The following is a 23,206-nucleotide window of genomic DNA, read 5'->3' as shown; positions in this document are numbered from 1 at the left end:
TTGGGCCCGCGCACTCTCAGCCAAAAGAGTGCCACCGAGCCTCTCGTCTCTTCGGACCGGCCGCGCGGGGCCCGCAGAAGAGCCCGGCTGAGCCGCCGGTCCTCCGCGCGGCGCGAGGGCTCGTCCGGGCCTGGCCGCGGGTCGTCGGCGGTGCTTCGGGCCCAGGCGGCGAGGCGACCGGGAAAGGGCCAGGCCGGCCGGCCCCGGCGCGCGCGCCGGGAACCAGGCCGGAGCGGCCGGCCGGCCGGCCCCGCGCTCTCCCCGCCGCGGCCGGCGGCACAAGCGCCGGGAAGGAGGAAGCCAGGATGAAAAATAAACCCCGTCCCCGCCGCCTCCCTCCCACCCGCTCCCTCCCCCTCTTGAGACGCGGGGTCCATTTTGCCGAGAAGAAAGAAAATGCGATTCACACCCAAGAGCTTCGGAGAGAGAAAAGAAACGAGGCGGGGGGAACCGAGGGGAGGAGATTGGAAAAGCTTATTTTTCTTCCTCGCCCGCCGTCACTCCTGGCCCTCCCTGCCCCCTGCTCGCGGCCCCGCCGCGCCCGTCCTCCCCTCGCCGAGCCCCGCTCCCTCCTTCCCGGCTCCCGGCGGCTCCGGGGGGGCGGAAAACACACTCGCACTCGCGCACACAACTAATTTTAAACCGGCTCAATCAATGAGTCATTAAAAGGCTTCCCTCCCCTCTCCTCCCCACCACCAACCGCCACGCCACCCCCCTTCCCAGGCTTCTCCCTCTCCCCGCTCCAGAAATTTGCATCCGCGAAAAGGAAAAAAAAAAAAAGGCGCCAGGGCCCCCACCCCGCAGAGGAGCCCCCAGCCCGGCCCCGCCGCCCCCTGCCCGCCCGCGCCCCCGCCCGCGACACTGAACTTGGTCTTCCCGGGGCCCGGGCATCGCTGGGAAAGGCATAAACACTCGATTCCCCTTTTCTCCGTGTCCATTAAACATCCACCCACCACCACCATCACCCACCCACAAACCCACCCCCCCCCCAAAAAAAAAAACACAGCCTTAGCCAATAGCTCTCTGGGCTGAAACCTAATATCCTGGTTTTGGCAACTCGGTGTTTAATTTGCTCCTCTTTCTTTTCTGTCTGTCTGGAGATAGATCTCCAGCCCCCCCGCCCTCGCTTTTCCCCTCCCCGAAGGAAAGAGGCAGAGGAAGGAGGTTGTGTGTGTTTTTTTTTTCTCCTTGAAATTTTTATCACAAAATTATAATACACTCAAAGGGAAACTCACCGTCATGAAAAAGCAGTGCCTTGTCAACGGGGTTTCTGCGCCATCGCACCAGGGGCGGCGGCGGCGGCGGCGGCGGGCGCGGGGCGCGGGGCGCGGGCGCGGGAGCTCCCGGCCGAGCGGCGCCGGCCACACGCGCTCCGCTCTCTCTCTCGCTCACCCCCGCGCCGGGCGGCGGGCGCCCGCTCCCCGCGCCCGCCCGGCCTTCATGCTCTGCGCCCGGGCAAACCGCTCGCCTGTTCGTCTACCTCCAAACTTCGGTTCTCGCCTAGCAAAAAATGCGGAGATTAGGATTTTTTTAATTAAAAAAAAAAAAATTTTTTTTTTTTTTTTTTTTAGAAAAATCAAACTCCAAAGCTGATAATTCCTGCTTCCTTTGGGATTCTTTTTAACCTCAAGAAACGTAGTGGTTTATTCAAGAAACAGGGTTTTTTTGTTGTTTTTTTTTTTAAAGATCTACGAGATGCGTGCTATTCTCAGCAGGCGCCCTGCGCACACACACACACACACACACACACACACACACACACACACACACACACACACACACGCTAGTTTTAGTTGGGGGGGGGCGGGGGGAGCGCCAGGAAGTGGGGGTAGTTTAAAAACAAAACAAAAAACACAATATTTGTTTAAACTCTAATTAGAATATGTCCCAATAAATCCTTTTTTGCTTATGCTTTAAAAAAACAAAAGCGAAAACATCACTTTTAACTTATTTGGTAATTCATTCCAACTTTTAATTCTACTAAGCTTTCCTTTGCAACACCCTCTTTCCATTCCGAAGTGTAGTGAAACCTTATCTGTAAACCTGTATGTCAACATTAAAAAAAAAAAAACACAACACTTTAGCAGCCAAGAGGAAGGTGAGGAGGGAAGTAAGTCACTCTTAAAACATCCAGTTCCCAGTGCTTACTCTTTATGCAGATATCTGTATCGTCACATTTGTGGAATTTTCACGATGTGATCCCCAGTCTTAAAGAGAGCTACCCAAATATCCATTGAAATAGAATAGGTTAAAAAAAGAGAAAGAGAGCTACCTAGCCTTTTAACACTCTGTAGTCCAAGTATAATTACCACCCATATTTAATCTCAAATTGAGACGTCTTCATAAACCATCCAGCATCCAGAGCACTTAAAGAAATGTTAATTATGACAGTGTGGATTGGGAGTAGGTGTCTGTGTGGTTTAATTACATTTACTTTTCCTGTAAATGCCCACAAAAATAAAGCTGGGGGTTTGTTGTCTTTTATTTTAAATAAATATCAAAGTAAAAGATGGATTGTACAAATATGTGATTCAGAGTTTTAAAAATACATATGTAGGCCCCAGAAATACTTTAAAATTATTTTAGTTTATAATACATATAGCAATGGGGTTCTGCTGATAGAAAGCTCAAACCCATATCCCCCAGATACTGAGTTCTAAAATTATCCTTAGATTTAAATTATTTAAGTGAAATGGGTTAGTTTCTAATACAAATCCCCTGAGCATTAAAAAAAAACATAATGGCAGCATACCACATTTGCTTTTATAAGGATACTGTAACTATGCTGTTTTATTGTACAAAATAAATATGTCAAGGTTGGTATACAATGTTGTCATATTCAAGATAGATCTCTTCAAAAAACAAACCATATCTTGTTCAAGTAACTGCCACTCTGTCACTCACAATGTGTGCTTTGTATTTAGACCCGCCTTAACAAATACAGTCAGTGATTTAGTATCACATAGTATCATGGAGGTGTTTTCTCAGAAGATATGTGTTGTGTTCACATTCAGCCAAGGTCTTCCTGGAACTGAAGCCTTTGCATAAATTAGCATTATTTCTCTACACTTGACAGTTGGACCAACCAGTTTTCTAATTGGCTTCGGAAATTTTAAAACCTGTTTTAAAGTGCCTTTGGATTGGCTAGAGTTTAATTATTATACACATTTTGAAGAATTACATTTCAAAGGAGTCCATGGATTATTCATTGCAATTAGGGCCCACCAAGCAAGTTTTACAGCTGTTGCTTCACAGCTCCAATGAAATATTAATGGATTTCAGAAAGCTGATCTCCCTACTAGGCCAAAACTCCTAAAAAAATACAAATCTGACTTTAAAATCACTTAACAAAGAGGTGAGCTCCAGAAGAGGATAGGGCACTGCGGGCTTTCTCACAAATGCCCAAATACCAGAGCTGACATTTATTAAGGGCCTACTAAATCCTGCCAGGCATTATTCTAGATACTTTATTCTTATAGTATGTATTATTGCCTGAACCTTCACACAAACCCACAGAATACTGTTTAATTATCCAGATTTTTACTGTTGAGTCTCCCAATGTTTCTCATCATTTGCCTGAGGTCATCCGTCTAAGAAGAGCTGGGGGGAACCCAGGCCTGGTTGACTCCTCAACACACCCTCTCTTCAAGTCCCTAAAAGGATCCTGGGAACAAGCAGTCTGTGCTATTTCAATAAAAACCAAGTTCAGTGGTAGTTAGGGGGACCATCCTCTCTCATTGGCAGAGGGGCTCATAGGCAGAAGGGGCCATCCTTTCTCACTGGGGAAGATTTACTTTGCCAGTTGTCAAGGATAATTTAGAATATTTGGGAGGGTAGAGGTGGGTCACAAAACACTGGGACAGCAGTGGGGAGAATCTCAGACTCACCAGGTATAACACCAAATTGGTATCATTTAATAATAAAACTCTTGCCTGGAAAATCCCATGGATGGAGGAACCTGGTAGGCTGCTGTCCATGGGGTCGCTAAGAGTCAGACATGACTGAGTGACTTCACTCTCACTTTTCACTTTCAAGCATTGGAGAAGGAAATGGCAACCCACTCCAGTGTTCTTGCCTGGAAAATCCCGGGGATGGGGGAGCCTGGTGGGCTGCCGTCTCTGGGGTTGCACAGAGTCGGACACGACTGGAGCAACTTAGCAGCAGCAGCAGCAGCAATAATAAAACAAAAACAACTTCTTAAAATTTCCCACATGCAAATAAAAAAAAGTAACATTTAAAATAAGGGATATACCTTTGTACATAAAATTTTAAGTGATGGTTTATATAGACAGGATTTAAAATAAGGGATATGCCTTTGTACATAAAATTTTAAGTGATGGTTTATATAGACAGGATTTTGGTATCTGAATATAAGATTAGAAAACTTTTAAAAAGGAAAGTTCTTTAAATGGCTTGATCATATGCAAAAAACTTTAATCGTGTACAGTTATGTACAAGCTCCCTCCTATGATGCTTGTCTGTATATGTGACCTAGTAAGAAGGGCAACTGGACACAGGTGGAAAAAAAAGATAAAATTGAAATGCTCTAGCATGGGCTTGTACCTCTAAATAAACAGGTTCAATACCAACATAACAAGTAAAAGTGAAAATGTTGCTGTTTTTTGCATCCTTCCTCCACATGTTCCCCTCAGTTGGTTAGCCGTTCTCAGAGCGGGGAGAATGCAAATACTGGAGATTAAGTGGTGATATGCATGACCAGATGTGTCCAGATCACAGAACTCTGAGATATACCCAATGAATGTTTGTGATATAAAAAACTTATAAGTCCTCAATGTGCATAAATAAGCTTGGTACTTTTATTTGAACCTCTTGAGGTGCTTATAATCTGAGGCTTAAGTGCACTGGCTGTGCACTGAGAGTGCCCGGGGCTCAAATTCCATCTCTGTCACACACCAGGTGTGTGGCTCTGGGCAAGTCACTTCACCCTTCAGAGCTTCAACTTCCTCATCTCTAAAACAGGGATAATTATAGTACTCACGTCTGAGAGTTATTTTAAGGATTCAGGAACTAGTGCATGTAAAATGTTTAGCGTGGCGCCTGAAACATAATGAGAGGTCAGTATGTTCAGCTAATATTCCATCACCTCGTTTTAGTTATGTGTCAGGTTAAGTCGTGTGAAACCTTCCCGTGTAAATTTCCAATGGCAATCTCACATGATTCCACCAAACGTATCTCTCTTCTGTTCTGTCCAGGATAAGGAGCTCCTCAAAGGCTTTTTATTTTCTAAGGGCCTAGCAGAGGACTTTGTGTATACTAAGCTCGCAACCAGTACTTGTGGAATAAAAGAAAAACAACCCAATCCACCAGATGTATAAGAATGCAAGAAATCATCATATTTCTACGTAGACAGCTACATATTAAGCTAATAATAGAGTCAGTCTCCCTGAATCACATAAAACCATTGCCCAGTTGATCCCAGGCAGTATTGCCTAATGGTTTATAAGTTCTTCCTCACTCTCTTTCACTTCCTCTCTCATCAAAGAGCTTTATCATTGCTGCATTTTAGCCATGTGACCGTGGCCTATTTTTTTAACTTCTCTCACCTCAGTTTACTTATATGTAAAATGAAGGTGACAGTATCTGTATCTTGGGTCAGTAGGGGAAGAGTTCAGTGATATTAGGGATGTAAAACCAGCTTTAGTGCCTGGTATACAATAAATACTCAATATTAGTTGCCGTTACTGTTGTGGTTGCTAATACTCTTATTAGAAGTAACGTGGAATTGTTTTCAAAGCAGTGGTAAATAAGCAAATTACTGGAGTGATTACAAATGTTTTCAGTACCTTGCCTACAGTATTATTTTATTTGATACATGAGTATAAACATTTTAAATCGTCTTTGTAGAGACTAAGGCTATTCTAGTCCTGACATATTTCAAGCTGGTTATTTTTCTTGACAGACTTAAAAAAAAATCTGAACTCCTACAAGCTTCTAGTAAAGGATGAGGAACAGAGAACTGTTTAAGAAAACAGAGGCACAGTCCCTCCCACTGGCCTTGCTGTCTTACACATCCAGCCCGTTTCCCCACTGAACATGTGAGGGGAGGACAGTCATTAGGTTTGGAGGAGGCGTCACACACACGGGAAGCGTCACCAGCTCCCAGGCCCCTGTGGAGCCGGGACTCTGAACATGTCCTCTGCAGAGTGTCCCTTCCACTCCACCATGCCCAGCAGGATCATGGGTCATGGAAACAGCAGCAGAGAGGTCTCACAAGCTCAGAATTTGGAGAGAAAGCCAACCGTGAAGATAAGCTACCCATGCAAAGGGGCTTGCTCAGTAAATAAATGTCAGTGTCCTTTCTGAAAATGAAACCAAGAGGGAAGACATATGAAGAAGAAACTACCCCTAAAAGATGACTTGTACATACAAGTCGAATACAAAGAAATAAGTAAGTACAAAGCACACACCAAGATACATCTTCAACATGGAAGAAAAAACTGAGGGGCAGAGACACTGTATCACCTCCACGAGTATTCTGATCACATTCTAATGTGAGCAGGGTAAAGTTGGTCAGTCAGGCAATTTCAAAGCCTCCATGAAATACCTCCTAGACCATACCATTCTTCTTCCCTAAATCTTCTAATTACTGGTGCCATTCCCCAGGTGCTCTGATACTGCTGAGCAAAGATACAAGTACCTTTGTACCCAAAAAGGTTAAGGCACCTCCCTCACTGTAAATCAAACCAGTCAACTAGCAGTCTAGGTATACTGGTCAGTCCCTTGTAGAGTTAGATTAACCTGAGTCAGGTCTAACAACCAGGAGGTTGTTCACAGATTGGCAATCAGAGCAAAGCACATGTACTCTCTACATATTTTAGAATCATCTGTGACTTCTTATTCTCTTTTCTCCCTTAACCCAGGCAACTCACTTCCAAAATCTCCCTCCAACCTAGTCCCTTTGCTCCACTAACTGCCTCACCTAAATTCAGGCCCTTATCTCTTGCTTGGTCTCTCGATTTCCCTTCCCTCCAATCACTCTTCTATCTAAATTATGACCCCAAATCACCTTTCAAAAACCCAGAGTTGTTGGTGTCACACCTCTACTAGCACCTCACTGCCCAGGGAAGCTTATCAGAAACACAGATTCCCAAGGCCAAACTCATCCGCAGAAAAATGGAGTTTCTGGGATGAACTGAGGCCCTGATACTTGTACTTACAAGTGGTTCATTGGCTCCACCTGCCTCCCCAGGGGCACCTGCAGCTACTCCTGTCCCCGCACCCTGCAGTCCAGTCATGGAGAACACCCACCCCTGGACAAGAACAAACTCCTCCCCCATTTGGCCATATCCTTTCCCCTCTGCCTGGAATGTCCTTCTTTTGGGGCAAGCCCACCATTCTCCAAGGCTCAGTTCAAATGCCACCTCCTCTGGGAAGCCTTCCCTCCACCCCTCAGTGGCTTTCAAACATCTCTGCCTGAGACTCAATCTCAAGAAACAGATTTCACATTGCAATGCAGTAGATGCCTAACTGAAACAAAGGCTTCCGAAAACAGTATCTAAACTTCCTGTGGAGGATGCAACTTGATCTATTTCATTGTATTATCCCATTTTTAAAAATGCTGTTTGCCACCTTATAATGGATTTCACGATCCACTAAGGGAGGCAACCTTCGTTTGAAAAGTACTGCTGAACGTGAATAAATAACTCCCCTCTCTATGCATGTGATAGGTACTCTATTATAGACTATTATCACACTCCACAGTAATGATCTGTTTATAGTCTGTCTCCCACCCCACTTCCCTCCCCCCATCGGGCACACACCACAAGGAAGTCAGCATATCCTTGGGTAGTTACCCAGCCGTTGATAAATGCAGAAATGAGAATATTGGAGAAGGAATAATTTAATTGCTTTTGTGCGTGTCTAATTTTTTTTTTCATTTCTGGTTATGGTTCACAGCATAGTCTATCAGCAACTCCCATGAGCCTGGAAATCATATTAGCTTCAACCCTTGAAGTTAACAGCAATTTAAAACAACAGCCGTTGTATTTCAGAACAATTTAACCAAGGTGTAAATTTTTCTTCCCCTCAAAAATAAAAACCACGGCACAGGCAAAACCAACCAGAAAATATTTTGTCGGGTCGCTAGCTTGCCAAGATAGTACAAATGTGGGCAAACAAATCTCTTACTTAAGATACTCAGAAGCAAATATTCAAAAACCTCAAAACCCTCCTTCCGTACCACTTCAGAAAGGAAACCCCCCTCCTGCAGGGCGGGTGCAGATATAGAGGCTTTTCTATCTTGCTGCCTAAAGCTCCCTCTCTCACTAGGCTGTCCCCATCGACACAAGCACAAGAAAAAAGTAAGGAGAAAGAAAAAGAAACCAAATCAGCTAAAATGAACCACAGTAATGAACCCAGGCAGCCAGTTCCGGTGCGAATTATACCTGTGATGGATGAGCGGGGACACGGCCGGCTGTGGGGGAGGGATCCTTTTTCTGCAGCACGTGGCTCCATCGACAGGAAACCTGCCTGCAACACCCCCAACTCTGCACACCGCTCATTTGCAGCACCGTCATTTGTGTGATGCTAATTTGCTCAGTGTCCTAAATGTACTGAGAGAGATTCAGTGAAAACACAGGGTGGGCTTGGAGTAGCTGGCCCTAGGACAGGCTGGGAGTGGAGGAGGGACCAAGTGTCCAGGAAATGCTCTGGGGGCCAGAGGATGGAACAAGAAGAGGAGTCTCACTTTAAAGCTGGGTTTTAAAGGATGAATAAGAGTTCTCCAAACCATGTGGGGAAGGAGAGGAGAGAGCTCCAGGTAGAGGAGCCTTATGCAGGGTGTCATTGTTAACTATGAATGAGGTGGGGAGCTGCAGACAGGTAGATGGTGAGGGGCTTTGTTGTGAGTGGCAGAGAGTTTGGACTTCTTTAGACTACTGCTTTCCACTCGGCAGGTCACAACGCGACAGGCTATGAAATCCATGAGATTGTGACCAACTTTTGCAAAAAATGAAATTGCCTAGAATAGGAAATATTTGAATATATTGCAGGCAGTGAGGGTGTAAACTCTTCTGTGAAATTTGTTTCCAATATAAATGTGTCTATGTATGTACTGGTTTGTGACATAAAATGTATTTCTTACTGTGGCTGTGACCTAAAAAAAGCAAACCAAAACTCCATCTGGGCAAACAAGGGATCTACTTGAGGACAGTTAAATAAGAGACTGCTGTGAAAAGATGTGAATCTCATGAAGCTAAGTGTGGTGGCTCAGGGGACACATGATGGTGTTCTTATAAGGTGTCCCCCACCAGACACTGAGCTCCTCAGGGACGAAACTCTGTGTGACAAGCTCTCCGTTTCTAGCACCTGGCGCACATGTAGGCACGAAATCACTGTCTGCTGACTGAATATGGTAACGGGTCTTCAAGGTGATTCCCAAGGAGCCTCATTTCCTGGTATCCCCACCTCTGTGTATCCCCCGCCCACATTGTACCAGGGTTGGTCTGTGTGACCAACAGAACAGGGCGCTAGTGATCATCACTTCTGAGATTAGGTTATAAAAGGCTGCGGCTTCCATCTTAGGTGCTCCTTCTGGAACAGTCGCTCTTGGGGAAGCCAGCTGCCACGTCCTAAGGATACCTAGCCTATGGAGACACCCACATGCCAAGGAACTGAGGTCACCAGCCAGCAGCCAGTGAGGCAAGGAGGCTTCCTTCCTGTCACGGAAGCAGGTCAGCCCCCAGCCCGCCTTTCAAATGGTGACAGCCTCACGGAATAGTGACGACGACCTCATGAGAGACTCTGAGGCAGAAACACCCAGGTAAGCTGTCCCTGGATTCTGGACTCACAGAACTGGGTATATAATATAATAAACACTTATTATTTAAGGTGCTAGGTTTTGGAGTACTCTGTTATACAGCAAAAGACAACCAGTATACTGAATCAGTGAACAGAGCTGAACAATAATGCCAGTACACTAGAGTTATCCAGGGTTGACTACCATTTTTTTTTTCCTCTAAGAATCTATCATGTCACATTTTCAGCCTGACTAGGTAAGGGAAAGGTCCCTGATCCAAGCTGGAACAATGGGATCCTCTCTTCAAGTTTTAGTACTTGAGACACAGAAACTGGGTCAGGTGTGAGGAGCGGACTGTAAGTCTGACTAGGGGTCAAGACCACCATTTGGGGGCAGTTATAATGGGGTCCATGCAAGTGAATGGGAACAGAAAGGCCAATGTGTCCAGAAGAAAGCAGATTCTCAGTGGATGTAGAGGGAAGGAAGTGGGAAGGAGAAAGGACCTAGGATTTTCTAAGCCCCAGAAAGTCTGGCCCCTTTCTAGTATTTGGGGTGGAAGATTCCCCTTCCTTATAATTATTTCCCATTTTACTTGCTCATTGATGAGTGAGTTCCTTTTCTTGAAACCAAAAGATCCTCGAATACGGCCTCTCTCCAGTTCTGGCCAGGGGAGCAGTTCCTCCTGCGGGCCAAGGGTCTTTCCAGAGAAGAGTAACAACTCACTAGAGACTTCAGCTGTGTAACTACCGCTATGCAAAGACAGCGATAGATCGAGTGGAAGGTCTGTTCAGACCATTAAACTCCTTTTCCCTTAACTCCACTTTCACCGAATAATCCTTTGATTATTAATGTACTTCAATTTAAAAAGCTGTGTTCTGGCCAGCTGACCTAATCATTCAAGTGGTTGGGTAGGTTCATGCCCATTATAAATTCACAGATTGGCTTTCGAGTACAAATCATTCCGGCGTAACCTCCATTTCATTTCCACTGCCCTCGGCCAAGCCCTGTCATTCATCCAGTGACCCACTGCAGGAGCCTCCCCATGACACTCATCCTGCCTCAATCCATCCTCTTCAACTTCTCTTCCTAAAACACAAAGCACCCGATGCCTTGCTCCCTGCTCAAAACCTCTGATGGTTCCTGGTGCCTTGGGAATAACTGCAGGCTCCAGCCCCATCTTCCACCACACACCTCGACACTTCTCCTGACTCCTTCTTGCTGCCTGGCGTTACCCCAAGCTCCTCAAGTGCAACTGGTGTCTGCCCTGCTCGGTGCCAGTTCTGCCCTTGCTGGCGCGCTTTCCTCTGGGCACCTGCTCCGCCCGCTTTCTCTCAGTCCACTCCTCTCTCTGCCCTCCTCTCTCTTCTCTTTGTACTTCCATGGAATTCCTCTCTCTCCTTTATAACCCACACTGGGGTTGACCTGACTTATAATTAATTGTCTTCTTGTCTACCTCTGGATCGTGAGCCTCAAGGAGACTAGGCTTTGTTCATTTTTCTCTTCCCTTCGTCTCAAGGCCGAAAAAAGCATCTTTCATAAACACTTTAACATTCATTGCATGTTTTCTGTATCCAGGCACCTGGCTGATGTTGGAAGTAGCAGGCACTCAACAAATGGCCACCAAATCAATGACAGTCAGTCAGGTGGCAGGAACAAGTTTCCCCTGGATCTGATGATGGTCAGGAGAGGTGTCCACCTAGCCTCTGCAGGTGCAGAGCTGAAAAAGCAGTCAGACTCCTGGTGACGTCTGTCATGCAGCAATGAATGAATGAATCTCAGCCTAACTTTTTTTTCTTTTAAATAAAAATCGAGGTGTGATTTCTCATATCCTGATAAACTAACATGCCACTTTCCTTTCTTCTCTTTCTCCCTCTTTCTGCAGTTGCAATTATGACTCACAGGTACCTTATGGAATGCATAGGATTAGGTTATCCTATGCATATTAGATTGTTATCCTAATGCAAGCTTTAGGATAACAACTTCTGGAGAATGAGGATGGGGGTGACCCTCCAGTTACCTAGTTTATATGGTTTAGAATAAGGGCACATGGCTCAACCCACCAGTGACTTCAGTGTCCTTTCAAAAGAGTCAGCAGCTACCTGCAAAGGAAGGATTTGAATCCATCCATCCAGAATTTGGTCCTGATTTGTCCACTGATAATCCGTCTCCTGTCCCCAGCTCTCCCTCTCCCTCCCAGAGTTGTGGGAAGGACTCAGCTCTGGGCAGACCTGAGATGGGCAGGTCTGTCCTAAAGATCCAAAGATCATAGCAGAGAACATAACACAGTCATTCCTAATGCAATGGGTCAAAAAGTATCTGGAATTAATCAGTAAAAGACAAAAAAAAAAAAAAAAAGAGCATGTTTTCTCCTCTTTTTAAACAGAAGTGAAGATTTCTACCCTCTAAATTTCTATCTTCCAGAGGTTATATGCTAAATGAATGTTGCCTCAAATCAAGGCTTCCCTACAGGTTCTAACAAGGCATCCAAGCATATTGCACAGAGCCTTGACTATCTCCCTCATTGCGGGCAGATTCTTCACTGTCTGAGCCATCAGGGTAGCCCTGCTCCTGACAGTCTTTAGAGCTGCATACACAGAGCACCAGGAATCACCAACCTGCAGAACCTGGGAACTCTCACGGTGACTTTTGTTTTCTGGGAAAATCGCAACTTTGTCAAGAGGTCATCTTTCTTGGCTTATCTTCACAATCCAGAGTTTTACTCAAACTTCACCTCTCACTTTGTGGTCATTCTTCACACAAAAACCAACTTTTTATTACTTTAAGAGAATTGTGCTCTTAAGACAAAGATAGTGGAGAACAGGGAAGCCTGGTGTGCTATAGTCCATAGGGTTGCAAACAGTTGGACACCACTCAGCAACTGAACAATGACAAGACAAAGAACAGGGCTTCCCTAGTGGCTCAGGGGTAAAGAAACTACCTGCCAAAGCAGGAGCCTCTGGTTCGATCCCTGGGCTGAGGAGATCCCCTGGAGTAAGAAATGGCAACCTGCTCCAGTATTCCTGCCTGGAAAATCCCATGGACAGAGGAGCTTGGCGGGCTACAGTCCATGGGGTCACAGAGTTGGACAGGACTGAGCATGCATGCATGCTGTAAAGCACAGGAAGCTCAGCTCAGGGTTCTGTGATGACCTAAAGGGGTGGGATGGGGGGTAGGGTGGAAGGGAGGTCCAAAAGGGAAGGGATATATGTGTACTATAGCTGATTCACTTCACTGTACAGAGAAACTAACACAACATTGTAAAGCAATTATAGTCCATCCCCCCTGGCCCCACCCCGCCAAAAAAAAAAAAACCAAAAACGACAAAGATTAGAAAACCTCACAAGCTCTGTAGAATGCAGAGGGAGGGTAGGAGGCGTGGCTCCCTCAGAAGCTAAATCACTGTCTCTCTCCACCCACAGGCTTGGGATGTGCTCAGATCAGTGCCTCAGCAAATTAATTGGGAAAGGAGTACATCGAGGCTGTACATTGTTACCCTGCTTAACTTAACTTATATGCAGAGTATATCATGCAAAATACCAGGCTGGATAAAGCACAAACTGGAGTCAAGATTGCCGGGAGAAATATCAATAACCTCAGATGGGCAGATGACACCACCCTTATTGCAGAAAGTGAAGAGGAACTAAAGAGCCTCTTGATGAAAGTGAAAGAGGAGAGTGAAAAAGCTGGCATAAAACTCAACATTCACAAAACTAAGATCATGGCATCCAGTCCCATCACTTCATGGCAAATAGAAGGGGAAAAGTGGAAACAGTGACAGATTTTATTTTCTTGGGCTCCAAAATCACTGTGGACAGTGATTGCAGCCATGAAATTAAAAGATGCTCCTTGGAAGAAAAGCTATGACAAACACAGACAGCATATTAAAGAGCTACTACTACTACTACTACTACTACTAAGTCGCTTCAGTCGTGTCCGACTCTGTGCGACCCCATAGACGGCAGCCCACCAGGCTTCCCGTCCCTGGGATTCTCCAGGCAAGAACACTGGAGTGGGTTGCCATTTCCTTCTCCAATGCATGAAAGTGAAAAGTGAAAGGGAAGTCGCTCAGACGAGTCGGACTCTTCGAGACCCCATGGACTGCAGTCTACCAGGCTCCTCTGTCCATGGGATTTTCCAGGCAAGAGTACTGGAGTGGGTTGCCATTGCCTTCTCCTATTAAAGAGCTGCTGCTGCTGCTGCATTTGCTGACAAAGGTCCATATAGTCAAACCTATGGTTTTTCCAGTAGTCATGTATGGACGTGAAAGTTGGACCATAAAGAAGGCTGAGCGCTAAAGAATTGATGCTTTTGAACTGTGATGTTGGAGAAGACTCTTGAGAGTCCTTTGGACTGTAAGGAGATCAAACCAGTCAATCCTAAAGGAAATTAACCCTGAATGTCCACTGGAAGAACCAATGCTGAAGCTGAAACTCTAATATTTTGGCCACATTATGTGAAGAACTGATTCATTGGAAAAGACTCTGATGCTGGGAAAGATTGAGGGCAAAAGGAGAAGGGGACCAGGGAGGATGAGATGGTTGGATGGCATCAGGCATCACTGACTCAATGGACATGAGTTTGGGCAAACTCCAGGAGACAGTGAAGGACAAGGAAGACTGCTGTGCTGCATTTCAGGGGGTCGCAAAGTCAGGCACGATTTATCGACTGAACAACGGTAACAACAAATTTCAAATTACCACAGGTTAGGGACCACTGGATCCCTCCTGGAGAGCAGAACTCACACTTGTCAAACACACGTGCCTTATCTGGTAGCTCCCATCACACACCCATGGTCCTGAACAGTAGGTGCCATTGTTTCCATGTCCAAGTTGGCATCTTTCACATTTTGTAAGCAAACATGCATTATCCTGAGAAATGAAGGAGGAGGAAGTATCTGCAGCACAAAAGGATTCCGACTGTGCAGCCACATTTCCGGACTGCTGCCACATCCTAATGACACATGACATCCCTTTATCCATGTCAATGAGCACATCTCAGAACCATAATGTGCAAAGCATCATCACCAAACCCTTTTTTCCAAACTTTTTTGACCATAAACTCTAAAAAGAAATACATTTTATCCTGCAAGTAACACATATGTATATGTAAAATATATATGTATACTATAAGCCTACTTATGCAATACATTGCACTGTGACATTTTCCATTTTATTTCATCTTTTTTTTAATGCAGACCTCTATCCACTAAACAGATTTCATGACCTTATTATGTTGGAACTTGCAATTTGAAAGCATATGATATTTCACAGAAAAGTGGTGCTTTGTAGAAAATAATAAAATTCTATCTAAAGGAGAGAAACTTTCAACTTCTAGGCAGAAAAGTTGAAGAGGAATAATATTTTTGCTTCTTTTAACTTTCAACTGCCAGGACATTTTAAAAGCATTTTATCTCAGCAAATGAGCATTTCTACAAAAACCCATCTCAAAACATTGTGGATCATTATTCCCCTTATACTGAAGAAGAAAAAAATGGAGGTTGAAAAGGTATTGACCTCACCCACCCACCTTCCATGTGCAGTGTTTAAAAATGCACATCTGTTTGGGAATTAAAATTTGGCTGTATCTTCTGGGACTTCCCTGGTGGTACAGTGAAGAGGAATCTGCCTGCCGATACAGGGGACACAGGTTGGATCCTTGGTCTGGGAAGATCCCACATGCTCAAGAGCAACTGAGCCCGGGCGCCACAACTGCTGAACCCGCCTGTGCTCTGCAACAAGAGAAGCCACCACAATAAGCCATGTACCCAACAAGGAGTAGCGCCTGCTGACCACACCCAGAGAGAGCCTGTGCACAGCAAGGAAGCCCAGCCCAGCCAAAAACAAATAAATAGATTTTAAAAATAAAATCTGGCTGTATCTTGTAAAGAATTTTGAAGTTGTGCTGCTTGAAATTATTACCCTCCCGGCAAGGTGACTGTGAAGATTAAATGAGATAATATGAGGGAAGGCTCCTGCTGTCCTTCGGGTTCTTGGGTTATCTTTTCCTGGACGTGCCTGAACTCTGTGTGACCTGGGAGCTCATTCACTGAACACATGCCCTGCTGGGTGACAGAGGACAGAGGATCCCACAAGGAGTTTACTGGTTCCATTAGTAACAATAAATATCATTACAAACTAGGATTCTGGAGTGTCTGGGCTGAGTATGTCAATTATTCCTCCAACAGATAATTACAGTGAGCTTTCCACGCCAGGCATGATCTGCCCATGTGCAGAGACTATGGGGTGTAAAAAAAAAAACAGGAGACACAACTACAGCCCTCATGGCGCCTGCAGTCAAATAAGATCTTAGAGGTTGTGAAAATACTTCACGTTCCATTAATGTTACATCGCCTGTTCCCTTATCTGTAAAGTGAAGTAAGATTAGATCAGTGGTTCTCAAAACTGAAGATTTCACAGATAAAAAAGGCTTTCATAAAAGAAACTGAAAAAAAAAGCAAATGATCTCACAATTCTATAAACTGAATGAATCATCACTTAAAAAAAAATTACATAGCTTCATTTTTCCCTTTTACTATATAAGCCAGTTTTTGTCCTAGAATTTGAGGATCCCTCAGGACTTGCCCAGCTCTGACTTTGTAGAATTCTTTGGTTTTCTTTTGCAGCAACTACTTACATGTAAAGTGAAAAGTGAAAGGGTTAGTCACTCAGTCGTGTCTGACCTTTTGCAACTCCATGAACTGCCAAGTTCCTCTGTCCACGGGATTTCCCAGGCAAGAATACTGGAGTGGGTTGCCATTTGCTTCTCCTGGGGATCTTCCCAACCCAGGGATTGAACTCCGGTCACCTGCACTGCAGGCAGATTCTTTACCATCTGAGCCACTAGGGAAGTTCTATTTACATGTAAATTCTACCCATATATCCCCCAGAATTGCAGAGAGGCCAGACACCTGTCCCTAGGAGAATCATTACAGGGTCCTTTATGAGAAAATCTTAGTACACACAACAAATTCTGGCTCTACCCTTGACCCTGAGTGCTGAAAAGTGCAAAGGGACCAAGTGCTGGTGACTGGAAGGCAGAAGGGAACAATTGTTGAGGAGCCACCACAGGCCTAGCCCAATACTTGGTGCTTTCCCACCCTCTACTTTAACATCACAACCATTCCAGGAGAAATACATCTTCCTCTTTATCTCAACCTTTCAGTTGGAGGAAACTGAGTTCAGAGAAATTAAGTATCATGCCCAATGTCACATAGCAAGTAATCAGAATTTAAACTCAGATCTACTTATTGCCACAATCACACCTCCCTGGCAGGAAGAAACATCAAAAACAGAATGAATGCAGAAAGGCTTTAAGAGATTTATGTGACTTTTGACATGAGAGAAATTTGAAACTACGTTAAAAAACTCAAACCTTTGGTAGGAATGTAAATTGGTGCAGTCGCCATGGAAAACAGAATAGAGGTGCCTCAAAAGACTAAAACTGCAACTACTATATGACCCAGCAATACTACTCCTAGGGATACGTCTGAAAAAAAGAGATCATTAATTTATAAGATACGTGCGCTCAAATGATGTTTATAACAGCATTATTTATAATAACCAAGATGTGGAAGTAATCTAAGCATCCGTCAACAGACGAATGGATAAGAAGATGTGATAAACACACGTACACACGTGGGTACGTGCACATACAATGAAATACTACTCAGCCATAAAAAAGAATAAAATTTTGCTATTTTCAACAACATGAAAGAACTTGGAGGGTATTATGCTTAGTGAAGTAAGTCAGACAGAGAAAGACAAATAGTGCATGGCATCACTTATATATGAAATCTAAAAAAATAAACTGGGGAATATAACAGAACAGACTCACACATCTAGAGAACAAACTAGTAGTTACCAATGGGACGAAGGGGGTAGGGAGGGGCAAGACATGGTAGGAGGTTAAGGGGCATGAACTACCATGTATAAAATAAATAAGCTATAAGGATATCTTATACATCCCAGAAAATACAACCAATGTTTTATAATAACTATATATGGAATATAATCTTTAAAAACTGCAAATCAATACGTTGTACACCTGAAATCTATATATTATACAGTACTATACCTTGATAAGAAAAAAAAGACAATTCAGATAGCTTACTAAATATAACACTCTATTTTAGAGTCAGCAGGTTGGTACCTCTTTAACTAGGTCTCTTTCCTGATCAGCTTAGCAAACATCTTCTTCTCTGCCTCCGGACTCCTTCTATTCTTTACCCTAGGAACGAGAACAGCAAGCCCCGACCCACTTCCATTCACACTCCTAGAAGCTTTGCTTCTGGCCCAACTCTCCATCCATCCTTATTCAATTTAACAAGCCTTTATTAACATGTATCAGGTGTTGTGTTAGGCACAGAATAAAACACATCCCTCCTTGAAGGAGCCCAAGCTATAGAGTGGATACCTAAAAATACAGGCAGGATACTGACTTTACACCTGGACACTCACCCAGAGCCAAAGGAGGGGAGGATCCAGGTAGGCTTCCTGGAAGAGGAGATGTGTAAAACAGCTCTGTGGGAGACAGGTGCCCTGTCACACAGAGAAGAAAAGGCACAAGACTGCAGGCAGTGGAACAAGGGAGCAGGAAGCAGGTCCCATGTGGACCCATCAGCTCTCTCTCCAAACCCGTTCATCCCGGCACCAAGCCCATTACAGACCCAGCTCCCCACGCCGGGACCTTCCACAACTCCTTGCCCTCCTCTAGCCCTTACCTCCAGTGAGTCCCTGAGTCCTGTCTAGTCTCCTTCTAAGTCTCTCAGACATCTCCCCTTCCTTCTCTATCCTCACTCCCTTCACGGCAGCCCAGCACCACCATTTCTCCTTGGCTCCTGCAGCAGCCTCCAAATGGACATCACTTTACTTTTGCTCCATTGAATTCACTCAGCGCAGAGCATCTAGACTGAATCTCTAAGGCGGGGGCCGGGGGAGGGTAGCCACAGGTTGGCGGGAACCACCTGATACTGTCATTATCCTGCTTAAGTCCTTCACTAGATCCTAGTGCCTTCCTGATTAAGACAAGCCCCCTAACAGGATTTACAGGACCCTTGGCGGTCTGGCCTCTGCTCACCTTCCTAACCTCATCTCTGATCTTCAGTTCCTCATAAGCTGTGGCTTATGAGCCTGGTTGCCCAGCACCACCACCTGGGGAGCTTTAAAAAAAAACCCAATATCACAGTCCCACTCCCAGACACTGTGACTGAATTACTCAGGGGAAGACCCCGAGCATTCGGGGATTCTAAAGCTCCCCTTGTGATATTAGTGTGCAGCCACGGCTGAGAACACTGCACTAGTCCAACACATCTGACAGGTTCCCCGGGGAAGCCCAGTCTCTGCCATCAGAGGCCCTGGAGCTATCCTGGCTTGAGGCCAGGGTCTTTCTGTCTCATTCACTGCAGTATTTCCTGTACCCAGAACAGTACCTGAGCAATTCTGCTTTCTCCCTTCACCTGGTCTGATGACACTCATTCTTTAAGATCTAGCTTAGACTTCCTAACAGACACCCCCTCCCTTGATGCCCCTGTTCTGGGGCAGGTGATCCTCTGTGAGCTCAGCGCCTAGATTTCTCCCAGTATAGCATCTATCCCCCACCTGGTGATCGTCTGCATCCCACAGGTCCTCTGTAAGCTCTGAGGGTGACCTGTCTGTGTGTTCATCAGTATAGCACCTCCATCCCCGGGAAGTGCCTAGCACAGTCAGGGCTGATTTAATAAGTGTGGCAGGAATAAGTGGAAGTGAAGGAGCACAAGTGTGGGTGTAACGGCAGAGAATGGTATGACTGGGGTGATAGCAATGGTGGGAGATGAGCGGGAGAGGCATGCTGGGGACAGGTCGTGAGGGGCCAGGCGTCCTCACCAAAGACTCTGAACAGCATCAGACAACTGAGAGCCAGGGCAAACTTTAGGTAAAGTAACACAAACAACTTGAATTTTAGGGCAGTGAGTGGCTGAGGCACGGAGCAGCGGGGGAGGTCAGGGAGGTCCAGTGGTCAGGGACCAGATGGGGATCTAGAGCAATAGCCCACCCGGAAGAAGATGAGGAGGGGGCTCAGGCCTGAAGACAGGGGGCTGGCTGAGACAAAAGACCCAGAGAGAGAGGGAGGGAATCGAGAGTGTTTGGAGGCTTGGTGGCCCTGTAAGGAGGAATGAGGCTCTGTGGATGACTGATTTCCTGTTCAGAAGACTACAACTGTGGTGTGACGATTGTGACCAGATGCAGTATCATAACCAGACAGGGGTATGAAAAGAACCTGATGGCCTCCATTCAAGTCTTTTTTTCTCGATTTTTTTGGTTTGGTTTGATATGGACCATTTTTTAAAAGTCTTTACTGAATTTGTTACAATATTGCTTCTGTTTTACGTTTTGGTTTCTTGGCCAAGAGGCATGTGGGATCATAACTCCCTGACCAGGGATGGAATCCACACCCCTGGCACTGGAAGGCAAAGCCCCAACCTCTGGACCGCCAGGGAAGTCCCACCTCGATTCAAGTCTTAGCGTCACCTCTTACTCGCTCCCCGTCCTAAGGAAGTCACCTTCACCTCATTCCTTCACCTGCTCAATGTGGGTAACAAGTAGTACCTATATCACAGGGATGTTGCGAAGGCTGAAAGGAGTAATAGGTGTACATGCTCAGCCACTGCCTGGCACAAGTACATGCCATATGAGAGTTCACAAAATTATTTATATACAATGTGCCGTATTATCTGCTGAGAGTTACGATCTGCCAACAATTCCCCCCGCTCCTCTGAAGACCTGTGCTCCACCCATCAAAAGGTGGAGTCTGTTTCTCCTTGTCTTGAATCTGGGCAGCTTTGTGATGTGCTTTGATCAAATGAAGTGACACTGTACCAATTCCGGCTCAAGCCTGAAGAGACCTGGTGGCACCTACTTTTGGCCCTTGGGAAGCCAGCCACCATGCAAAGCTGGAGCCCAATAGCAATGTTAGGAAGGTGACTGAAGCAGGAGACAGGCTGGGTGGAGGGGACGAGGTGCAGTAAGGCTGCAGACATATGAGAGAGGCTGACTTGGAGGCTCCAGACCCAGTTCAGCCCACAGAATTGTGAGAAATAAGTTACTGCTATTTCAAACCAGTAAGTTTTGGGTTCGTTTCCTACACAGAAATAAACTGAAACTTATGTACCGAAGAAAAAGGACATCACTGGGACAATAAGGACTTCCTTTGAAGCCATCTTAAAATAGGTATTTTGGACAGCAGAAATATGGAGACATAGAAATATCAAGAAAAGTGTTGGAAGTCCAAGTTTGGGCTCAGGAGAGAAGCAGGAGGAGCCAGCATAAGGACAGGACTCGGTGCCCTGGGAGGAGGAGGTGAGAGGAACTAGAAACTGGTACCAAGACAGAAATCTGGCCCCGTGGATACTTAGGGGACAGGTGGAGAGAAGCTGGTAAAGAAGATGAAGAACAGTGATCAGGGATGGAGAGAGAACACACAGAACCAGGGAGCTGTACTCTGAGAAGGGGTTATCCAGTGCTGAGACTGGTTATCCAGTGCTGAGAGCTACAAAGAACAACGGACTTGAACATTAGGAGGGAATGGGGATTTCCCACTGAAGTAGCAGAGGCAGAAATCAGGTGATAAGGGATTAAGGAGGGAATAAGATTGAGAATCTGAACACAGCAAACGTAGATGACTGTTCTTAAAAGTCTGTTGTTACAGTTGAACCCAGAGAAACAGAGACTAGATTGGCAGCTGCCAGGGGTGGGATGGGAGATGGACAAAGGTGGTCAAAAGATACAAACTTCCAGGCACTTCCCTGGTGGTAAAGTGGATAGGAGTCCGCCTGCTGATGCAGGAGACACAGGTTGGATCCCTGGTCTGGAAAGATTCCCCAGCTATGGGGCAACTAAGCCCGTGGGCTACAACTACGGAGCCTGTGCACCTAGAGCCTGTGTTCTTCAATAAGAGAAGCCACCACAATGAGAAGCCCATGCACCGAAAGAATGAGTAGCCCCAGTTCCCTGCAACTAGAGAAAGCACAGAAATGAAGACCCAACGCAGCCAGAAATAAACAGAAAGTTACCAACTTTCAGTTACAAGATGAGTAAGTTCTGGAAATGTAACATACAGCATGTTGACTACAGTTAACAATGTTGTAGTTGAGTCCCTAAGTCAGGTCAGACTCTTTTTCGATCTGTGGACTGTAGCCCGCTAGGCCAAGTCCCTGGCATTGGCAAGCGGGTTTTTTTTTTACTACTGAGCCACCAGGGAAGCCCCACAGTTAACAATCCACGCGTCCACAGTGGCTCAGTCATATAGTAAAAGAAGGACTGGTCCTTCCATCATGAAAGTCTGATGCTGAAGCTGAAGATCCAATACTCTGGCTATCTGATGCGAAGAGCTGACTCACTGGAAAACACTTTGATGCTGGGAGAGATTGAGGGCAAGAGAAGAAAGGGGCGAAAGAGGATGATATGGTTGGATGGCATCACCGACTGAGTGGACATGAATTTGAGCTAACTCAAGGAGAGTGAAGGACAGGGGAGCCTGGCATGCTGCAGTCCCTGGGGTTGCAAAGAGTTGGACATGACTTAACAACTGAACAACAACAACAAATACAAATATAAACACACACAAGTCAAATCATCACAATGAGTCCCCTAAACTCACACAATATATCTCAAGAAAGCCAGGAAAAAAATAAACCCAATTACCTCTCCCGCAAAATTTATTTTAAAAAGTTGAATAAAATAAAAAGTCTATTAATAGGGACTTCCCTGGTGGTCCAGTGGTTAAGAATCTGCCTTCCAGTGCAGGGGATACAGGTTCGATCCCTGGTTGGGGAGCCAAGATCCCACATGCTGCAAGGCAACTAAGCCTGTACCTACGCTCCACAACAAAGAGCCCAAACAATGCCATTAAGACCTGAGGCAGCCTAGTAAGTAAATAAATAAATTTTTAAAAATTTATTTATAAATATTTTAAGAATATATATATTTTAAAAAGTCTACTGACAAAAGAGGGAAAAAAGAACAAGCAAGTTCCCTCCACTCAAAAAGAAAACTGTTTTAAGTGGAGGGAACTTGCTTGTTCAGAAGAGAAACCAAAGAAGAAGCATTAAAGATCCTGAAGAGAGGATGGGGGTGGCTCAAGGTTCCAGGAAATGGGAGGGACGCAGATCAGGTGGAGGTGTTGGCCTTGAAGAAGGGGAAGAGGCAAAGGGGTGGATCTTCACGGAGAGGTTATAAGAGGGAGGTGAGGTGAGATTCTTCTCTGGGGGCCTTGCTGTCCCTGGGACTCTCCAGGCAAGAAGACTAGAGTAGGTGGCCATGCCCTTTTCCAGGGGATCTTCCCAACCCAGGTCTCCAGCATTGTGGGCAGATACTTTATTGTCTGAGCCACCAGGGAAGCCCAAGAATGCTAGAGTGGGTAGCCTATCCCTTCTCCAGGGGAACTTCAGACCCAGGAATCAAACCGGAGTCTCCT

General features: G+C 45.5%; 2 protein-coding genes across 2 annotated transcripts in view; one reads left to right on the top strand and one right to left on the bottom strand.

Annotated features, from left to right (window-relative positions):
* Positions 1–4,004, bottom strand: part of BICRAL (BICRA like chromatin remodeling complex associated protein) — an 80,038-nt gene extending 76,034 nt beyond the window's left edge. The window contains exon 1 of the mRNA XM_061398196.1: positions 1,236–4,004. The gene's annotated coding sequence lies outside the window, so the exon portion shown is untranslated. The remainder of the gene's footprint in view (positions 1–1,235) is intronic.
* Positions 1–23,206, top strand: part of PEX6 (peroxisomal biogenesis factor 6) — a 351,627-nt gene that overhangs the window by 159,792 nt on the left and 168,629 nt on the right. The gene's annotated exons all lie outside the window — the stretch shown is intronic.

This window comes from Bos javanicus, chromosome 23 (genome assembly GCF_032452875.1).
Source record: "Bos javanicus breed banteng chromosome 23, ARS-OSU_banteng_1.0, whole genome shotgun sequence".
Lineage (NCBI taxonomy): Eukaryota > Metazoa > Chordata > Mammalia > Artiodactyla > Bovidae > Bos > Bos javanicus.
The sequence above is the reverse complement of the archived record's forward strand: the minus strand, read 5'-3'. Positions and strand labels throughout refer to the sequence as shown.